Source organism: Daphnia pulicaria, chromosome 10 (assembly GCF_021234035.1).
Source record: "Daphnia pulicaria isolate SC F1-1A chromosome 10, SC_F0-13Bv2, whole genome shotgun sequence".
NCBI classification, from domain to species: Eukaryota; Metazoa; Arthropoda; class Branchiopoda; order Diplostraca; family Daphniidae; genus Daphnia; species Daphnia pulicaria.
This window is the reverse complement of record NC_060922.1, coordinates 2,906,722-2,928,328: the sequence shown is the minus strand read 5'-3', so window position 1 is coordinate 2,928,328 and position 21,607 is coordinate 2,906,722. Positions and strand designations below refer to the sequence as shown.

General features: G+C 39.9%; 1 protein-coding gene across 2 annotated transcripts in view; it reads right to left on the bottom strand.

The window, feature by feature from the left end:
* The window catches only part of LOC124313950, a 28,473-nt gene extending 13,641 nt beyond the window's left edge, over window positions 1-14,832 (bottom strand). Inside the window, exons 1-3 of one of the 2 annotated variants that reach the window (XM_046778824.1) lie at window positions 14,374-14,832; window positions 13,740-13,810; window positions 201-298 (exon numbers count right to left, since the gene is read on the bottom strand). The gene's annotated coding sequence lies outside the window, so the exon portion shown is untranslated. The remainder of the gene's footprint in view (window positions 1-200; window positions 299-13,739; window positions 13,811-14,373) is intronic. The other variant, XM_046778823.1, reaches the window with a different exon arrangement.
* Window positions 14,833-21,607: the final 6,775 nt, after the last annotated feature.

Genomic DNA, 21,607 nt, shown 5'->3' with positions numbered 1-21,607 from the left:
AAAATAGTAAAGGGGAATCTTGAGTCAATAATATGTTGGTTGTCTCATGTTCTATCAATAAAAAACGAAACTGATTACCACATCTTTTATGTTATTCACTACTCCGTTGTCCGTTCTAATTTCAACGATGAGGGATGAACGTATGGCTACTTTTACTTTCTTTTTACTGCACTTCACTTCAATAATAAAAGAGAACTTACTAAAAGTTGGTCGAAAAGACAAAAATATTCCACGGCTGTCCACTTTGTCCAGCAACACCACGTCTGACCACGTGAAAAAAAGCGCGAAAATGCACAACCTCTCCATGGCAGAATACTTTTCACAATAACAATGAAAGTTCTCTCGGCCCGAATCAACCTAAGCTGTGTTGCATTTTCCAAAATTCAATGCCACGATGCATTTAATTTTGTTTTTTAATATTTATAATCAAATCAGAATTGTAGAAGAATGGTCACTTAATTAAGGAATTTTCTTTTTACAAAAAATATTGTGGTATTTTCTTTAAAACAAAAACTCTTATTTCATATTTGTTGGAATTGCAACAAAGCTCCGGTTCTAAAATCGTATTTGATATTTTCTATTTTCTATCTCTTTTGTCTATAATCCAATCAGCAAAATTCGAATAACCCAAAATCAATCCTAATTTTTCCTTTGGGGCTTTCGGCAAACTTTTACAATAACAAGATTTAATTAAAGATAAGAGTAAATGGGACAGCCTTGATCCGTTGATCGAGTCTATATCTTCCTTCCACCTCTCTCCTTTTTATCTGTCATCCGTATGCAAATGATTTAACAGGAAATTTCCAGGCAACCAGATGAAATATGGGCCCTTCAAGGTAGCTGTCTGCCTGTCTGTCTGTATAATATGGTCGATACTTTACGTCCTATCTATAAATAAAAAACGAAACATGTTTTTGAAATTACATTTACAGATCCTCAAAAAATGACACATTCGAATCCGCTAGTCTTCTGCTCTTGCCTATGGCAAAATACTACTCTCCTTGACTATATCAAATCATTCAGAAATCGTATTGATAACCGTCTCGTTCTCCAAAGAGAAAGATTCTCTATTTCCCTTATCTTGATAGCCAAAGAAATAAAAAAGAAGCATTGAGCGGAGTCCAGTCAGCACCTCCCTCACGTTTGGGGATCTTGCGGATGTCTATAATTGGCATCTGTAAAAGCAGCCAAGCCAAACGGAGAACTCTTTAGATCCCGGCGATGATAGCCAGTGCATTTTCGTTTCAGTCTCTCTCGTCTGCCATGTTATGCGTAGGTTTGACAAAGATTTTGTCAAATGAAGAAAAATAAAAAATATATAATCTTGGAACTGAGCCCCTTTTTTCTGCATTCATAAATACTTGTATTAGTCACAGGGAAGTGGGTGTGTATATTTAGATATACGCATAGAGTTTATTAGTCGGCCGTCTGTCGGCAACTTTTGACTTTTTCCCAGAAGAGCTTGGCGCATTTCGAAATCGAACTGGCAATTCGCATCCTGAATAACCATCCGAAATTGGCGAACGAAACTTCACGCCTTTTTCCTTTTTAAATTTTTTATTCGTTTCTGCGTGTGGTGTATTTTATATAAGCTGCATCAAGGCCATACCAAGCAGGAAACGGCTGTTTGACGGGGCTATGATAATTCGTGCGCGTCACAACTGCAAAGATGAACTCATAGAACATTTCTGCTTCTATTCAATGCGCTGCCATTAAAAAGAAGGAAAAGAATGGCAGAACGTGACGTCATTTGATGTCACAAATCTGTTTGATTACGCGCTCCACCGATCAGAAAAGGGAAACCAATCTGCCGCTCTCTAACAACATTGTTCAAATTTAAATCGCAAACTCCCTGGCAGACTTGCGCAGACTTGGCTCGATATTACATTTTGATGCTAATAACTTGACGACAGATGGCCTCCTGCAGTTTCGTCTGATGAATCAAATAAAAAATAAACAAAATTGGCGTGACATCAGTTACAGACTTATTTGAAAACCGGAACTGATCCGCCTAAAGTTCAATCGTTTCTTCCAGTGCTGTTCACATGGCTTCTTCTTCAGAATCATTAGTGAGTGTTGTATTGTATAAGAGCTAACGGCAGCCAAAGTTGGTTGGCCTCGGCAGACTTTCTTTTACTCCAGCAACTTTCTTTGCCTCTCTCTCTCTGACGATGTGACGTGTGACGGGCAATATTCGTTTATCTTGTCACGATTTTGTGCGTACAAGGGGGTCTCCGGCGCCAGCAGTAATAGTTATATAGCCATAAGAAATGAAGGGGGTAGCGCATGATGCAGTGGTAGTATATGAGTTTCTTTTGTTTTTCTCGTCGAGTGAGAGAGATGTGCTTTTGGCAATCGGCCCAAAACGTACACTATATACTATATATACCGCAAGCGCATAAAAGTCCATCATTCGGATTTAGAATCGCGGGTGCGCTTCCCCGGTTGTTTTCTAACTGCGCTGGTCGACGCGGAATAAGAACTATACTATACCCCGTGCGTTTCAAGTTGATTGGAACCAAAATCTATTTGGTTGATTCTCCTGTGATTGAAAAATGGGTCTTGCGTGTTTGGCGGGGGGTGGGGGGGGGGATCACGCGACGTCTGCCAAAGCGTCACGATGCGTTCAAATCAACAAATACAGTCAAACAGCGTGTCAATATCAAATATCAATAAAATGACTAAACCTCTCTCTCCGGAGAAAAACAAAAACAAAACAAGGTTGGAAGAAAATCGATCCAGGTTCTTAGACGTCATAGCGGATCTATTTCCGTCCATTTATTTTGATTAATCGCCAAATATACATTGAACATTGATTTGCTCTTCTTATTATTATTTCCCTTGCATACATTATTCCGCTTTTGTAAGAGAGTCGCACTTTTACGAAAGGGGGCTCTCCAGTTTCTGCTGGTTGTATCTAGCGTAAAGCAGGTCGAGTTTCAATGATGCACTTGCACACACAACTCTTTCATCAGCACCATTGTTATGCCATTTCACTTGACTGCCAGTATACTAGTTTACATTTCAATCGATTCCAAAAGGGATGGACTTGTTCGGGCTCTTCCTGCCATAATAAACAGGGCCTTTATAGAAGCCACTTGGATATGTTTTGCCAAAGAAAAAAGATAGCCAAACAAGAAACGTCAACAAAAAATAGCAAAAGGCGCATTTCTATTTTTCTTTTCTTTTTATCTGCGCCCCATCGCCCATTCTTTGGTGTTCCATTTTCGTTGGGTTTTCTATACATCCTATTTGGAATTCGGCACACGTGACTATGTACGACTAGTTGGCACGGCGCCCGTCTTATTAAATTCCCCTGCCGGTCATGATGGGAATTTGAACATTAGAAGTCGCAAATAGTTAACGTCTGAAGGGCATGAATAGAAACAAAATCGACTGTAACTAAGACGAGCCAACACAGAGAGAGAGATAGAATCCGCCCGGAGTCGTGATGGATGAGTGGGAGAGGTCATTTGTCATTTCCCCTTAAATAACATAATTCCTTTGTTGCAGGTAGGATTTAATTGTCTACTGCTGAGGGGGGTACAAACACATTGACTGCTTCGCGTGCTGTTTTCTATGTGTGATTACACACGGATCATTTTGTACGAGATATCTCTGGATCGCTGGATGAATATGTAGTATACATATTACCGGTTCTAGCTTTGTACTTTGTAGTCGCCGATTCCTTTAAGGCACGAACACACTCCACCCGGAGGAGAAACAAAAGAATCCGCCGGAAATAACACTATAACTAATTGTGTCGTCTTTGTATAAGTATGGGACTATATGGTCTAGTTTCAGATGTCGCTAAGTAACCGCCTTATACCTGTATTATTATAGCTCAGCTATCAAGTAACTATATAGATAATAAAGGATTAAAATACGACAAAATATTTCAACTATGTACGATAACAAAGTCAAACTAATAATACTACTATCTTCCACCACCCCCTCATCCGGCCATCCCCACGCACACAAATCAATGACAGTTTGCCATAACAATATGCCTCAGAGTCAGTATATAAATATAACTAATTAGTATAATTGTTAGCCCGAACCCAGTGGACCCAGCAGTCCCGCGTGTAGGAGTATCCATACGATTATTAATAGAAAAGGAAGAAATGCAATAATGAATCGCTCTCTGTGTTTCTTTTTGGCATTCATTCGCGACGATTGTAGTATACATACATGTGCAATTTTGGCACTGTGTTCTGTATGCCACGAAGCCTTTGTGAAGATCTTAATCAACTTAGTAAAACTGAAATGTTTGGGGCTGTGTATATAGATAACTTTTAGTACTTTCCTATAAATAAAACGCCATTTGGCATTTGCATGTAGTACGTAAATACTATGCATGTCCATAATAGAGATGGGCACTATTTTACACTCAAGAAATTGACTGATTTATTGTTTTCTCCCTTAAATCACTCGTCGATTTAAAAAAGATGAGGTGATTATACCTAAATGCATAACACAAATGTATAGCGTTTACTATACAAAGAAAATTCAAGCTGTAATTCAAGCAGTTGTCGCCCATAAATCTCGATTCACGCGGGACCCTCTCTTCGTACCCGTGCGTGGATTCCCACCGGATTCTCTCCCAAAAGTTTTACGCCGATTGATTCACGTTTACCCCATTCACCAATCCCGTTTAACGCACAAGTCATACTATACTCTACCAAAGTTTGACCCGAAATCTCTGAGCTAATATAATAATCTCCGCTTTTGGTCGCCGTCGTCACAGACGGCCGACCGAGCGTGAGCGTTCCGTTGTCTCACCCATCAGGTTCGTTCTATCAAGAATTGAGGCGTTAATGAATCCATCTTGGAGTCTCTTATTTTTATCTTATAGTCCTCTTCATTTTGTTTTTCTTATTTTGCGTAGAATTACCGAACCGGAACGGGAAGTCGACAACAGCCTGACACAAGTATGTATAAGAATAACGGCTAGCCAAAGCCATCACAGCTCATGTGTGCATGCCTGTAGTCGTAGTCGGTTTCAAATTAGAAAAAGAGAAACACACCAGAGACTGACTCCTATACCCGCCTATACAGTACCCACCAAACTATTAGGTACACCCCCCTATTTTCAATGCATTCTTATGGCACTACGTGTCCTAGAAAAAATGCAATAACTCTTGAACCGCTTGGGCTAGATTTTTTTCCTTTTGGCCCTGAGTAGATCTAATGATGATCTACATTTTTTCTACACATGAAATTGTCGTAGGATTAACCCCCACGGCGCTACGGTATCGTTCAGTTTATTAGGTACACCCGTTTTCCCCCCATATGCGCCGTGTTAAATACGGCGTTTTCCAAAATTTACAAAAAATACTAAAAATCAAGCTAAAATCTTTTTCTTTGTGCCAAAAGATGCAGAATTCTTCACTCTATACGAATATAAAGAATAATTTACAATCAAACCAACTCAGAGAACCCTCCCCTATACCTCAAAGTTTTCCACTTCAAAATTTGTACTTTTTTCAACAAACTTGCACTTTCGCCAGCAGAGGGCGCCCAATTTCGCCAAATTTTGAAGTGGAAAACTTTGAGGTATAGGGGAGGGTTCTCTGAGTTGGTTTGATTGTAAATTATTCTTTATATTCGTATAGAGTGAAGAATTCTGCATCTTTTGGCACAAAGAAAAAGATTTTAGCTTGATTTTTAGTATTTTTTGTAAATTTTGGAAAACGCCGTATTTAACACGGCGCATATGGGGGGAAAACGGGTGTACCTAATAAACTGAACGATACCGTAGCGCCGTGGGGGTTAATCCTACGACAACTTCATGTGTAGAAAAAATGTAGATCATCATTAGATCTACTCAGGGCCAAAAGGAAAAAAATCTAGCCCAAGCGGTTCAAGAGTTATTGCATTTTTTCTAGGACACGTAGTGCCATAAGAATGCATTGAAAATAGGGGGGTGTACCTAATAGTTTGGTGGGTACTGTATATGGTGAGTGAAAAAGGGCAGAACGAAACTATACGTCAAAACAGTACGGGTCTACCCGAGCTTGGCTTCTTGCGGTGAGTTATTTGCAAATTTCATAGAGACACCCCCCTTATACATTTATGTATTCCTAGCAGGCAAATCTTAAAAAACAAGGGAAGACAAAAAAATAATAAAGAAAATGGACCGATAAAAAACACAAATCAACAACGCTCTGCCATGTGTTCCGTGCACGACTTTGCACACGACTCTCACGACTGCGTACACAACGGAATGGCGTGTACCGAACGCATATCTCATTTTTTTTCTGTGGATAGGGGAGCTGCTGAATCTTGAATGCGTATTTTTAAAAACTATGCTTTTCATTTTTAAAACCGTAAAGGGCGGAAAAGTTCTTGTAGAACAACGAGGGAGGGAACACAAAATTATTGCCGCATTCCTTTTTATTCCGTTGATCATTTGATCTAATATTATATCCAATAGTTTTCCAATTTCCCATCTCAAAGCGCATACTCTTTCTCGTCCTTCAAAACTGGGCGATTGAATGAATTAAGGCGAAGTCAAAACTTTTCTTCATTTAATGCTGGCCATTTTGTTTTTCAATTTTCTACTCAGTCTGAACTCTTCTCCCAACCTCGATCACATCCAGCGCGGATGTGATATACCCGCCGCTTTCGTGTATACAAATCAAAGCGGAAGAAATTAATTAGTATTACGTGTTACAACTTATACTTGGGGGAGGCACTAAAGTTTTATTTTTGGAATTGTATACGTATTTATAATACGTACTATATTATTCTCTATGGCATTTAGATAACTAATTCACCCACATTTAGCGCTAACCTTTCTCATCAAAGCGCCCAGAGTGGTATTATGATTGTGTCCGTGTGTATGATGTGTTGTATGTTAAGACGTTTCCACAATGCTCATTCTCTTTACACATGCTGTAATTCTCACATTAATGGTGCGCATTCAAACAGATATAATCCACATCTGCTGGTGCGGGAGACGACTAGATAGACACACAACGTGGCTGTACAACACACACACACACACACACACACACAAAGCTATATATTTTCGCTCTCTCAAATATAATCGCCAGAGTTTTGGCCGTATAGCATTTGTGCGGTTTCGCTTAGATTCGTCCAAAAAGACTTTAGCCGCGCCTTTGCGTGCGGGGGTTTCAGGGTTTCACGCTCAAACCGTCCCAGTATATTACCGCTTTAGTCTACTGGGTAAATTTCCCTAAACAAACATCTGTTTTTTATTATTTCATTCCTTTCGACCGGATCGGGTGCCGTGCCCCCAGACTGCCCATTCGATCCAGTTACAGTCAACACACTCAAGAAGGAAGCAGTTTATGGAGTTTCTATTTCGAGAAGAACCTATTAAACGCCGATCGTGGAAATGGTGACAAGCGGGTTCACGAGGTTCAGCCTTCTATACTATACAGTTGGCCGGCGTTTCAATTTGAGACGTATAAACAGAATATCGGGTGTGGGTTTAGCGCCCTTTTGATTTATTCGAAAGTGAATTGCACTCGCATCGCATTGGGTTATTCGTTTTTAAATACGACTGGGGCATACATAGACAGCGATAGTGCACACGAATTTAAATATCTTTGAGGGGTAAAAATCTGAACAGAAAAATTCACTTAAGCTTCAAATTTCTCTTACAAGATTCACGATCAATACTCGGTGATCAATACATTTGACAATTGACTTTGATGAAGGATATACCGCAAAGTATTTAAAAAATCTGGGACTCATTCAAGCTAAGGATGGACAAATAATTCTCCTGCGATTGACGTCAGTCTATACTTGAAATGTGGATTTAATCTTACATAATCTTCACCCACACCAAGTATTGATTACGACGTCCGCTCCTTTTGAATAAGAACCTGCCACTAGTCATACTCATTTCCCCCATGTAAATTTCAAAGAAGAAAGCACGACGTCTAAATACAAACCGGAAACGTTCTTCTGATCCGGTGATTCACGACCAGCTCGGGATTACCTTTTCCACGAACCAGAATTCAAAGACTCCCGTATGGTAATTATTAGGAACCATCTATAGAACTCTAGGGGGTCATTATTTCTTATAAGAATCGATGATCTCATAGCGCTGAATACGTAAGAAATGAGTCAACGACGTGTGTTTGTATACCAACTGCGGCATTATGTTAAGCAACTTCCTATGGGGTGTGTCGAGTAAATGGAAATAAATATTCTTGCGGACCGCCTCAGCGGGGTTCAAACGAGACGAGGCGACAAACCCGCAGCCAGATTTATTAGCCCATTTCTCACAACACCTTGTTGAATTTGTAATAAAGCATTTAAATTTTCAATAAGTCTCTTTCTGATGTTCGCATTGAAAATTTAAACCCCCCTGAAATGTATAAAAAACAGAATATCAAATAGAAGATGAACAGCAAACATTGTGGAGTCGAGAGATTTGATACAATCCAACTCGAATTGATATCTTCGTGAAGGGGAAATGACAAGAATAGATGTAACATTGTTCGGCCACTATATAATGGAAATAATCATGATTCGCGTTGTTTATTCTATCTCAACTGCTGCTGCCTCTGAGACAAATGGATTTATCTTCTTTCGGTTGTTACGACGGGTATACTGTATGCATAACAGGAGACCGCAAAGCAGCTACATCACGAGAGAATAAGAGAAAGTGTGGGTGGTCGACCCCACAGCCTTGTGAGTTTGTTGACGTCTAAATCACTCTGCTAGTTTTCTCTATTGCCAGCCAAAAACTATATGGCTGGGGCTTATTCTCATTTCAAAAAAATAGGCGCGCTACTCGTGATGGAAGGCCAAGAAGGAATGATTGAGGCATAAAATAAAATGCAACGGTTATAAAAAGAGATATGCATATGGGATGGTGTAAAAACGTATTATGTAACCGAAAATGTACAGCAGGAAGCATCCATCTCGAGGCAACGTAATTTAGTTTTAAGACTATACAATGGCTACAATGCCAGCCAGCGTCGACAGAAGCTCACGGCCCCTGATTTTCTTTCCATTGACGTCGAAATTTCGGCCGTCACATTTGAATTTCCGGTCGAGCCCGCCGCGCTCCATGCCACTGCTGTCCGGTTATTTCCCATCTTGTTTTAGATTTGTGCTAGTGGGGTTTCCATTTACAAATGGCACTTTATTTCCCTCCCACGTATACAGTTTACACTTGAATTATATGACATTAGTGTTTTAGAATTTCCGAGTCATTTTATTTTGATCACTAGAATTAGTTTTGATATCTAAATTAACTGCTGCTGCTATTTCTGGTCTATTATACGAGAGAGTGGCCATTTGGCTTCGCTATACGATATCGACGCCGAAAAGGACTGCTGGGCAAATAAGTAACAGCAGAAACCTCATCATATCTTCATCATCGAGACGATATTCCGTCACGGTAGATGAAGCTAACGGTTTGTGAGGTCTCTGGGATCGTCCCGCACGGATCGTTGCACAAGCTTCTCCCGTTGTGCGCCCTGAAAACATATTATTCATCGTCCGAAACCCAAGTAAAGTCACTGATCTGCCAGCTGGCAAGTTATTGAGCTACCCATTGGCTTGCTGGCAAATCTCTACAGTCAAATCTATACGAATAGTTCATCTTCAAAGATGAAAGGTACTGATTTTAAAAAGATGAAATCAAATAATTAAACGTCAACAGAATACCTCTCATTGTGGTTAGACAAGAGATGGCTCATTCACTACAAGTTCAAAGATTCAAGAACAGAAATGATTGCTTGTTATAACGGATCAAGAATTTCATTCACCAACTGCGGGGAGTCATTTCGATCCGAGACAAACCAAACTTCAAGTCTTGTGATGATTGACAAGTTTTCCGTAACTATACACGCGTAACTAGATTGGATGCGCACTCGGAGCTAGTCTGTGTTAAAATTCGTGACGTGTAAATAACAATCATGTTTTCGATGGGGTTGGCAACACGCAGTCACGGATACCAAAAGTCGACAATCCGCTTTCATGGTAGGGATGTCATAATTGCTCCCTTATTTTCACGAGAATTCCGGCACTTATATGTACATGTGCCGTAACGGTCCTAACCCTGCACGGTTGTTCCCGTAAATATACTTATTGACGCCTACACGTCCCGAGCCCGTCTGATTATATCTCCGAGTATATACTCTATTGACCGCTCGAGGGGGTTGGAAGAAGAAAACATAGTAAAAAATAAAATAAAATTGTCGAGAGAACAGAGTTGTAACAAGAAGAAGAAAAAGGAAACAACGCATTTCCGGCTGTGTCACCCGCTCGTCGGCACCAACTTGGGTCCCTTTTTTTTCTTTAGACGACGGGAAGGAAGACGAAAGAAGAAGAAGAAGAAGGCGGATCGGACGAGGCTTGTTCCGCCGAGAAGCGAAATCGATATCGGCCGTGTGAACTGTAGCAGAACTTTATCAATGATTCGTCGGAAAATGTGAACTTTCTATGTTATTATAGAGGCCAAGTTACAACAAAAACTCATCTCACACGTTATATACTTCTTGGAGATGGATGTAGTGTGAGGAGGAACAATTCCCACATGCAGGCGACGCGACCAGCAGCAGCGCTCAATATATAACATTTCATAGTCTTCTCAAAATTCAAGAGAAATCCAAAAAGGTCACAAATATTTGAGTAGTAGAATGTTGGCGACACCAAAAATGTGTAGTATGGATTCTAAACGAAATGTGAATCGACATATATCTATCCCGTGCGAAAAATAGTGTGAGGCTTATATCTGGGGGCCGGAGAGAACGATAGGGCTTAAAGGGGGTTATTGCATCGTATGTAGTAAAAGAAGGGCTTGTACAGAATAAATGATGTTCAATAGCACGGCCATGACGGTATACATTATTAGATTTCTTTTCAGACTCTTAACCTACCTCAAGATACCGTGCAGCTTGTACAAGAACAATTATATGCCCCGTAGGAGAAACCAATTTGCTATCACATCTCTAACAGCATTATTCCATCAGTCGCTCTGTCGACTATAATACTTTATACTATTGTATGAATATACCAGTACTTATCACATCAGTCTTGCCTTGTTGGTATAAGCATTCATATAGAAGTCTGGAATGAATCTGATATGATAGGACTCTTCGACACGACGACACATCGAAGATCGATATCGATGTTGAGTGTGTGGGATGCCAATCGATATTAGAGAAATCCTATTCTATGCACTTTGGATCGGGAGAGTGCGCATATACTAGGAGCGATTAATTCCAAGGTTTTCGCACCACACGTCACCCCCACCTTGCATGATGCATGTCTAATAACCGTACGTGGAAGTTTAGCATATAAAATGGTCTTCATCAGAAATTTCTAGAATTCCAATTCAGGTGAGAGCCACCCACTTTTGAATTGAAAACAGTGCGAGATGCGTATAATAGTTTGGGAGATTTGGGCTGGAAAATAAAATAAAACCCACCCAACTCTCGAGAGAACCTCCCATAGCAAAACGGTGATGCAAAATGAAGAGCCGCAAATTGCTCGTATTTTCATAGAACGAACTGAATGAATATTATGAAGACCAACCGATCATTTGGCGTCGCCGCGTCGCCGTTGATATGGAAGAAAAAAATAGAAAAGAAAACGGGGCGGACGAGACCCGAATTCTGTTCTATCACACGTGTGAAGTCTAGAACGCCTGCCATATGATTATAAGACTCCAATTACAGGCTGACGGCGTCTATAATATTGAGAGTATTGACGACGACTGGGCCTCTCGGTCATCACACACGGCGCAGAAACCTGCAACAGACACGCCACTTAATTCTATAATAAGAGTTTCTTTTCCTTTTCAACGGCTGCGGTAAATATTAATATGAATGTGCGCACCTGATGCAAAAATCAAATGAAATAAAAAAACTGAGACGTAATACGTAGCAAGAATATAGACGTTAAAGGTTATTACATCAGGTTGAACGCACAAGCGCAGTTGATCTTTTGTGAACGATGATCGTTTTTACTATGCCATGTCTTTTTTTATATTTGCAGCGTTCCAGTTAACAGCCAATTTCACGTCCTGCGATGTCAGCGCTTCGCTAGAAAATCCATTTTCCTGACTGACGGCTATTTGCTTGACGTATCGATAGATATATCTTAAATTCAGGGGCATTAAATCGAAACGAGAGAATAGACCCTTTCAGTTTTAACAGTTTCCATTTTTCTTTCTCTCCGCGCAAATATCTGAATTTCTTCTCTTATCATTTTAATGGCTTCGAATTTCGCCCGTCGATCGATATTACACAGTCTCCTCGGTACCTATAACTGCTGCTGCTATGCAGCTATGGACTGGAAACATTTTGACAGGATCGTTTAGAATTGACGCAACCAATCGACCTGATCAAAAAAAGAAGAAGGACAAAAAAGGGTGCGGTCATCGCTGCTGCGATGTTCATTCATTTGAAAAGATTCCAACGGTCGATAAAGCAAATGGAATTGCGTTTGGCTTTCCTACTCTGCGAATTTCTTTTGATATTCCGGCACGAAGTTTTTTAAATTTTTTAAAAAGGGGGAAAAATAAAGTTTGACATGTACAACCGAAAGTCCCGCGCATTTGACAAAGACACGCACGTAGAGAGTTTTCTCTCCTGTTTCCTTTTCTTGTGACACGGCCCTGAACTTTTTGAACATGTAAAACAAAGCACTGCGTTGTATAGACTATAGTTCTCAGTTTCGTGTTACCTTTCATTCACGTCACAAAAGACGGACGACGACCTATTATCAAGGTGAAAACAAAACAAAAACAATTCGCGATATTCAGAATGAATTTGACAAGAATCGAGCGGACGACGCTGCCACATCAACTTTTGTTTCAATCTAGACGAAATAACCGGATAATGGGTTTTACTTTGGAAATTTTGAGAGAGAATGATAAAAAGGATAGGCCAGGACTTGAGAGACGTCCTATAGCCAAGATCCTGGCCTGTCGAATTGGACATCAATCAACAAGATAGACAGGCATAATATCCATTTCATCATCTGTCCACCTATCCTACAGACCGATGCGCTTCGATTTCAATATCAGATGCGATACGTCATCTATTTTTTAAGAAAAAAAAAAGGTGCACAGCGACAAAATACAACCCACCTGCAGCAGATGCGCCAAACTGAATATGTTGTACACACCCGTCACAAGAAAGAACTCACTACACCCTACAGCTGCAAAGGCGTTTGACAATATGGGAAAACAAATTCTAGCTTCCCTATAGGATATCCATCCATGCAGGGACTTTGGAGTGTGTTCACAAGTCTGTCAGATTGCACTAGGGACGAACGAAATCAACGAATCATAAAAACGCTGGACATAATCGGCTTTCTCCTTTTATTGCGAGTGACGGGCCAACCAAGAGCGAACGGATCTACGACAAAACGACTCGAGTTTTCTCAGTCGTATTTGATTCAAGTCCGGTTGAAGGACGTGATTCGACACCCAAACATAACACGCAAATACTCCCGACCTTTTGGTCCCATTCTCAAATTCAATTGCCATTATTCACCGCGGTTATCTTGGGATAATCAAATTCCTTCAATCAAAAAGCTATTTAAAGGTGAACAATTTCCTTCCTTAAAGAATATACCATTGCAAAATGTATACCCTATACTTATAAGCTCGACGTCGAGTGTTAATTATTACTTTTTTGAGAGGGGGGAGTTTCAGGAAGTAGCGATCTTAAAAAAAGCATGCATTACATTTCTTAAAAATAAGGTGAAAGAAATGAAAAATAAAATATCTAAAAGCTTACCGCAACCGGCGACAAAGAATTGTAGAATGAAAGATACGACCATGCAGCTATATATGTATGCTGTTTCCTGCCTATAAAAGAAAGAAAAAAAGAGACCGTGAGCGATAAATAATAATTTAACCAAAAGGCGGAGAGTTTTGAATTTGATATTATAAACGAAAAAAAAAAGGCCAGCCGAATAACGCGCCTGCCGAACGATGATTTATCGGCTAAAAGATCACAACACTCTGAATAACTTTTGCACGTGAACAACGGGCGCCTGAATGGCAAATTACAGCACATTCGATCCAGCCATTTATAGCTTACATTATTTTGCATAATTCTATTATTTTTTTTCGGAATAATAAGTTGTTGTTGAGCTATGCTGGAGATATACAAAATAGCTACTTGTTCCAGTATACCCATAATAATTTCAGTCGTTTTCACAGTGCCGAGAGATTTCCAAATGGGAAAAAAAAATATAAAAATAATCTTTTGGCAGATGTTGCATCTATTTGAAAGGCCAGCACCGCGATCCAGGTCTGCCCTGAAAACTGCTCTTGCGCCATTTCCGTTTTCTTATATAGCAAACGTTGGCGATAATAGCGCTCTCTGATTAGGCAAGCTGCCACTATCATCAACAACAATAACTTACGTCAGACAACAACAACACACACAAGGACCCCTCTCGTTCACTTTCTCTCTACCTTGGCGCTTTACGGGGGCATCAGCTGCTGCTGTGATGGCGTTGACCCGTTAACGGCAACTTTATTGCCAGCAGTCTACGCACTTTCATCACAGATTTTGAACCACGAGTTAGTTCTCTATATATCTTCTTCCCCACTCAAGCAACTTGACGAATCAAAGTTAATAATCCGCCCCGCACTTTTGGTCCAGTCAACTTTCGCCGATAAACTTTTTTTTACGTCAACATTAGAAACGACCCAGAAATTCTTGTGTTATTATGGCGGGCCCGGCTCAATCACAACAAGGTGCCTTGAAAGAGAACTGATGACGCACAGGCATTTCTCATCACGGCGCATGAATTAATCGAAAGTGAAAAAAAACAAGACACGAGAGCACAGCATAGAAAATGCATCCGAAGTGGCTGACAAGCAGCGCGAGACTGAAAGCCCAGCAGCAGCAGCGAGTGGTGAAGAGAAGAAAAGAGGGCTTGTGCATAGGGGCGGGGCGGAATCTTTCATAGTATACTACTATACAGTCGTCGTATAGTATATAGTAGAGTGTGTGTGTGTAGTGTATAACCGTCCGTGTGTAAAAGGCGCACGAATATAGGATGTAAGAAAGAAAAGCAGCGCCGCACCACGACCGACTATGGAGAGGAAAAAAAAAAAAAAAACGAGATGCGCCAAGTGGAACAATGCTGGCTGCGAGTGTAATATACCATTGACTGGCCAACAACAAATCAGTGAACGCGAACGGTGGTACACGACATCAAGGAATGTGTAATGAATAACGACGACCAAAATAGAGAGTTATAGCAAGCCAAAATGTGATATGTTGTTTCCGGTATTCGATGTATTTGAAATTTCAAAAAGATAGTAGAACTCGAAGAATTCTATATACTTATATGATACACCCCCCCCCCCTTTTCTTTTTGAAGAAATAAACAAATTAATATCGAGAGTTGTAAAGTGAAAATATCTTTGGAAGGGAATTTTTTTGGGGGGTTATTTCGTGTAGAGCCGATAATAAAACAGACATACCAGTGTCAAAAGAAGAAAAAGGCCTGTCAGGACACGCTCTTTTCATTGCAGCGGAGTCGGAGCGAAGCCGAATAAGAAAAATAAAAAGCCAACAAGAAATGACATGTAAAGTATACATGTTTGACGGCTGACGGAAAACAAGGTTTCTTGGGTTTCTCTTTGTGAGCGCTCGACTCAATGACCTCTTATATCTTACAATTTTACCTACGCATTGTATAGATGCTGAAATTTTCCGGGCTTGTTGTTGGCACACGTTTCTTTGCTGTGTATATTTGTCCAGAAGAATAAGGTGCGCAATTGCTAATATCTCTCAATGCTACACACACAGCTGGTTGAATAACCTGTCTCGACTGCCCGAGGATTTATATCTCCAAGCCTATATCCTGCATCCATAAACTATCGTCCAGCTCTCTCGTCTGATGGGAAAAGTGGGAACGCTTATGTTAATTATATATGCACAGGAAAAACCCGTCGATTTCACACCTGCAATCGATTTATGTAGACACTTTTAGCCAGTGTGGTGAGTAATGACAGATTGCCTTGATCAAAGCACTGGTCTGTGTACCCCGAAAAAGAAAATTCGCTAATGAATACTCTAAGAGAAGCTTTATCGTGCTGAGCAATTGATAGTTGTTGCAAGGAGGTAATATACAGTCAACTACACGTGACTTGATGATGAATTATAGTTATTAACTTTTTTTAATTCTTTTATTTCATCCGATATTACCATCATTATCTCATTATGCAACGATGAACACTAAGCCAGCTTTCGCTGCAGATTATTATCGCGCCTCTAATACAATTCGAATTTGGCGTTATAATATTTTACTGAGCTCATCATCATTGCGATGTTGGATATAGGAAATTGTCCGAGTTCTTTGACCACCACCCAGAAGAATGAACCCCGCGTGTACCGAATGATTCGGAAATTCAGGATCACAATCATCTGCCATATTGATGAAAAAGAAAACTTATCGGGGAAACAGGTTGAACGGCGGATTTGGGGTTAAGAGACACTCGCATTGTCTTATAGAATGGATCTCGATCAAAATGTTTGCCATTTTACCAACGGATAAAAGAAAATGATAGCTCTGACATCCTTCGGCTGAAACTGAGATCAGGCTGATGGATCTGCTATCAAAACTTCCCGCCAGATTTTTTTTTTTTTTTTTTTTTTATGGGCAACAAAATTTCCGTCGGCGATCGTCTCACAAACGAAACACGTGCGATGAAGGTTGTTTCTCCTTAGTTAAATAGTCAAGGGCAGACTGGTTGATTTTCGGAAGAATTTCTTCAATAATACAAAGTAAAAATCTGCTTTACAGCTGCACTCTTTAAAAAAAAAAAGGACAAGATGTTTTGACATTCGGTGATGCAACAACATAAACAATATTGGAAAAGGGAAATAAAAGCGAACAGAAAGATGAGATATGATGGCATCTGCATGGGGAAATCCGGTGCTTTACGACCAGAAAGCCCGGGCTGACCATAAATTGTGTCAAATCGGCATCGTTATTACGATGGTATTCGGTAAAGTGTAAGAAATGAATTTACTCAGATGGTCAGCTGACCTTGGTCTGATTGGTCAGTAACTTGAAATGTATAGGTCAAGATGAAATCGATGCGCGATAGAACGCAATCTCCGATAAAATTGACTATGCAAAACAACATTAGATTACATTACTATTTTGCAGTGAAAGATCGGGAATGAAATTGAAAATAAACAAGCGCGTCCGAAGGATAACGTAAATGCAGAATAATCCTAATAGAATCTTACACCAGCAGACGTGCTGCTATACATTATACGATGAAAATCAAACGAACGCGCTGACTATGCCGACAAAAGGAATGAAAGAAGAAAAAAAGTTTCTTGATTGGTTCTCTTCTTATACGTGCCACCGGCAATCGCTGATGATGTTATTCTATTGCCGGATGAGATGTGATTATCGCTGAACCGTAGGGTAAAGGGCTTTTAGACTGCGAAAACTATAATAAGAGCGTTAACTATATTAGCTGCGAAAACAATTTCAATATTTAGTGGCCGGATATTTATGGATGCTGCTTTGGGCCTTATTATTCACTGCACACACTCGTCAATAATAGTGGTGGATAGTCTTCAAGAATAATTATTCAAATTGCGATGGCATAAATTTCCTTATACTACTCCGCCGATGGCTAGGTACAAATCCATTCATCTGCAGTCATAGAAACAAACATTTGGGCAGAAAACCTGTTTTGAAAGTTGAGATTCAAATCTATCAGATGTACATGGCTTCTTCTTTTAAAGCTTAGAGGGTTTTATTGTGGCAATTTCAGTTTAAACTCAAAGTAATTATTTAGAAGTTTCGTGCACATTTTTTACTTTTTTCTTGTATGGTACTATAGGGGGCTCAGTGTACTTGATGAGACGAACTTATTAGATACTAAAATTTGCTATCAATATCTAAAGCATAGGTAATTAGAAGACGAGGAGGTGCCGGTGTGGCGGCAGGTCCCTTTAGAACATACAATTTAATAGACTTTGCACATTGTTTCAAGTATTTTACAAACAATTTTTTTCAATTTGATTGTTTGCCTGCAGACAAATTTGTGAGATATAAAACAAGCCTAATGTGCAGTCACTCTTCAAATGAGTTATTTAATTAACCCTGATTGAGATAACAGAAACGACAAGAGAAAAACAGTTCCAGTCAAGTACCTAGCTCAGGAATAATCGTACCCCATAACATTTTATAACCAACGCCATCAAATAGTTTAAAAAAAGGAAGAATAGAGACAATTGTCCTACCTTTAAGCCCGGGACATCCACAGCCAGGCATCCACAAGTGCTCATCCATCCATTTAAAAGTTGAATCCACCAGGCAGGATAGGAAAAAGGGTGTCCTCGTGAATACCCCCACACTCACATGGGTGTACACGAGGACAGAGTTTTCCCAATTAGTCTAGGAGATGTTTATCTAAAGAAAAAGAAAAACAATGGGTTACGAATAACATATTGCAGAGACAACAAGTAATACAAAGTTAGAAAGAAGACAGTGGGTAACCCCCTTATTATTAATAAACAGGATTACTTAAGATTCACATGTAATACCCTGAATGCAAGGTAAAGGTTGTAGCTATAGAGCAAACAAACTCTGCCAATCCATCGATAATGAGCATACATGATAAATGCTAGTCACTGTAGTTGGGCACCAACATTTCACATATTTGGAACAGGTTTAACTCTTCTGCATAATCTCTCAAAATCATTCCATTCACATTCTTAGTTTTATACTTTTATTTACCTGAGGAAAGCATGGAGTGGAGAGCATGGAGAGTCACCACATCATAACCACACGACGACCACATTTTAATTTGTTATCTGCTATTTCTCTTGCAGCCACATACACGTTTCCAATCCAAACTAGTCCTCCGTTCACTTTTCTATAATCAAAAATATCTGAAACTTACAAACTTTGTCTCTTTTTGTTTTTTCGAAACTGAAATTAAGTGTGAGCAGACGACACAAATATTCGAATTAACCACGCTTAACTGCTAAGATATCGATACATTAAAAATCCATCCTTCCCGCCTCCCACCACCCGCCCAAATTTGGAAGCCAAAGACAAAGAGGGAAACATGTGTGATGTGTCGCACTGTCGCCTGCTGCTTTCGTTTGGTTTGCAAAATTGCAAAATTCGAAAAAGAGACGAAGTTTAATTTAACAAAGAAAACGGAAAGAACAAATTTCTTTGAAACTTACGCCATGCTTATGTGCTATGTAGCTGCACGAAAAGCACATCAAATACTATTACAAAAAAAGTGGTCGTCATGTGAAATTGTGAACCATGGTGTCTCTCTCCATGCTCTTCACTCATGCTGTTTGGAAGGTAAATATTAAATAAAACCGATAAAACTAAAAATGCAAATATAGAATGATTCATGGGAGCTTAAATCTTGGCTTAAATAGTAGATTAAACTGTTCAAAATTTGTGAAATGTTAGTTCGTGACCAGCATTTAACATGTAAGCCCCTAGTCGATGCATGGCAGTTTGTTAATGTTGGCATGTTATGTAACCTTTTTCTTTGTGCAGATTTGAGATCTGTGGCAGCCATCACAACAACAACATATGCAAGTTTTGCTTGTGATGGTATTGACCTGCCATCACTGAACAATCTCAGTATCATCATTTGCTGGGTAATGATTTTTGTTTTACTTTTGTAAATGTGACCTGCTATAGATATTTTATTATTTAAATGATGCATGACTTGCATAAATGCAGTGTATTACACAAAAACCTTAAGTTCTTCCATGTATTAACAATTAGGGTTTACCCACTGTCATTTTCAATTTTTCCTTAATTGCTGTTTCTGTCAATATTTTTCGTAATCCATTTTAAAATTTTTTTATTTAGATACACAGCATCTCGTCTTACTGGAGAAACTACCGATGTCGACCGAGTTACCGGATCTCTTCTTCCCCTTTCTTTAAATGTACTCGTGTACACCCGTGTGAGTGTGGGGGTATTAACGAGCGACGCCCTTTTTCCTATCCTGCATACCTGGTGGATTCAACTTTTTCTACGGAGCCCTTGTGGATTCCTGGCCGTATTTCCCGGGCTTATTAAAGGTAGGAACAATTTAGGTCTACTCTTTCCCTTTTGACTATTTGGTGACGTTGAAGCCGTTGATTATAAAACTTTACGGAGTGCGATTATTCCTGGGCTAGGCGGTTGACTGCTGGAACTGTTTCCTCTTTCCGATTTTTTGACTTAGTAAGGGTTCATTAAAATAACTAATGGAAGTGGTTGCTCATTTGTAGAACGACTGTACAGATCAGGTCCGTTTTTTTTTTACCTCCCAACGTTTTCTGTGTTTCACAAATATTTGAACTTTTAAACACTTAAGTAAATGGCAACTAGAAAATTTTTTGACTAAGAAGAACTTGTCGCCATACCTGCACCTTCTCGTATCGGCGGTCTGAAAAATTGAATGGAATTTTTAATTCCATCCTGCAATAAAGATTTCATTTTAAAACATGATTTCAAGTAAAAACACAGACTATAAATCGTGAAAAGTGTACGTTAAAAAGCTCACGTACACAATTTGTTGTCATTGTGTTTCCGTCTTGCTACTATATGAAGCCCAGCAATCTGCCACTGTTTGCCGAGTATGTGTGTGTGTAGTAATAGTAAACGCGGGTTGGCGAACTTGCTGTACAGCAGTGAATCAGGGACTTTGAAATGAACATCATCAAAGTTTGGTCACGTTTTGTAGCTAGCCCGTACCATCTAACTACGCGACCGGTATACGACCGCACCACTACTAGTGATGGCCGCCTTATACTGCACGTTTATCTTTAATTTATTTGCAAGAGCTTGCTTAATTGGGCAGGACCACCGAGTCAACTGAAATAAGTGCGGATTGGATGGGATAGAGTGGCTGTTTAGTGGGAAGGGAGAAACGGAAAATAAAAGTCCACACTGAAAAGTTTCCAAGTCCATGCGAAAGGGAGAGCGTATACTGCGTAGACGTCTTACACGTGTAGAGATAGAGGCAACGTATCTCGTCCACGGTCGAATTGAACAACATCCCGAGGCTTGCGTATATGCGAGGCCGACAAGAGGACGAAAAAGTTGCGTTGCAAGTTGTTTCCGAGCCATTCTGAAGAATGATTGCGACCCGCCAGCAACGCCTTTTTTCCATCGTTCTACTCCGCTTCCTCAGCAGTGGCGTCCACTCATTTTCTCACTTTGCTCATTGAGTATGTTCGTAGACAAACTCTATCGGGGCTGTAATTATGCACAGCAGGCTGGAGACGTTACTACAAGTAGGGGAGCAACTGATGCCTAACTGTGGGTGCAAATAATATACCAAAATGTTTTAAATTTCGTCCTTTATCAGGCATACAGACCCACAGACCTTGATGCTGAATGCAGTGACAGGGTTCTGGAAGTCCTTATTGAGCTCTCAGTAACAAAAAACGATTCAACGAGTAGCTTAATAATTGAACAAACGTACTGAAAATCCGCTTATTTCTAATTTCTAAAGATGCAGTGCTATGGAATATTTTCTCGTCAGTTTTCCTCTTCGCTTTTGTATATGTGGTTCGTACAGAACGTTCGCCAACTCTTTTATGTAATGCTAGGAGTCCAAAACAAGAAACGAAGGGGAAACGATGTT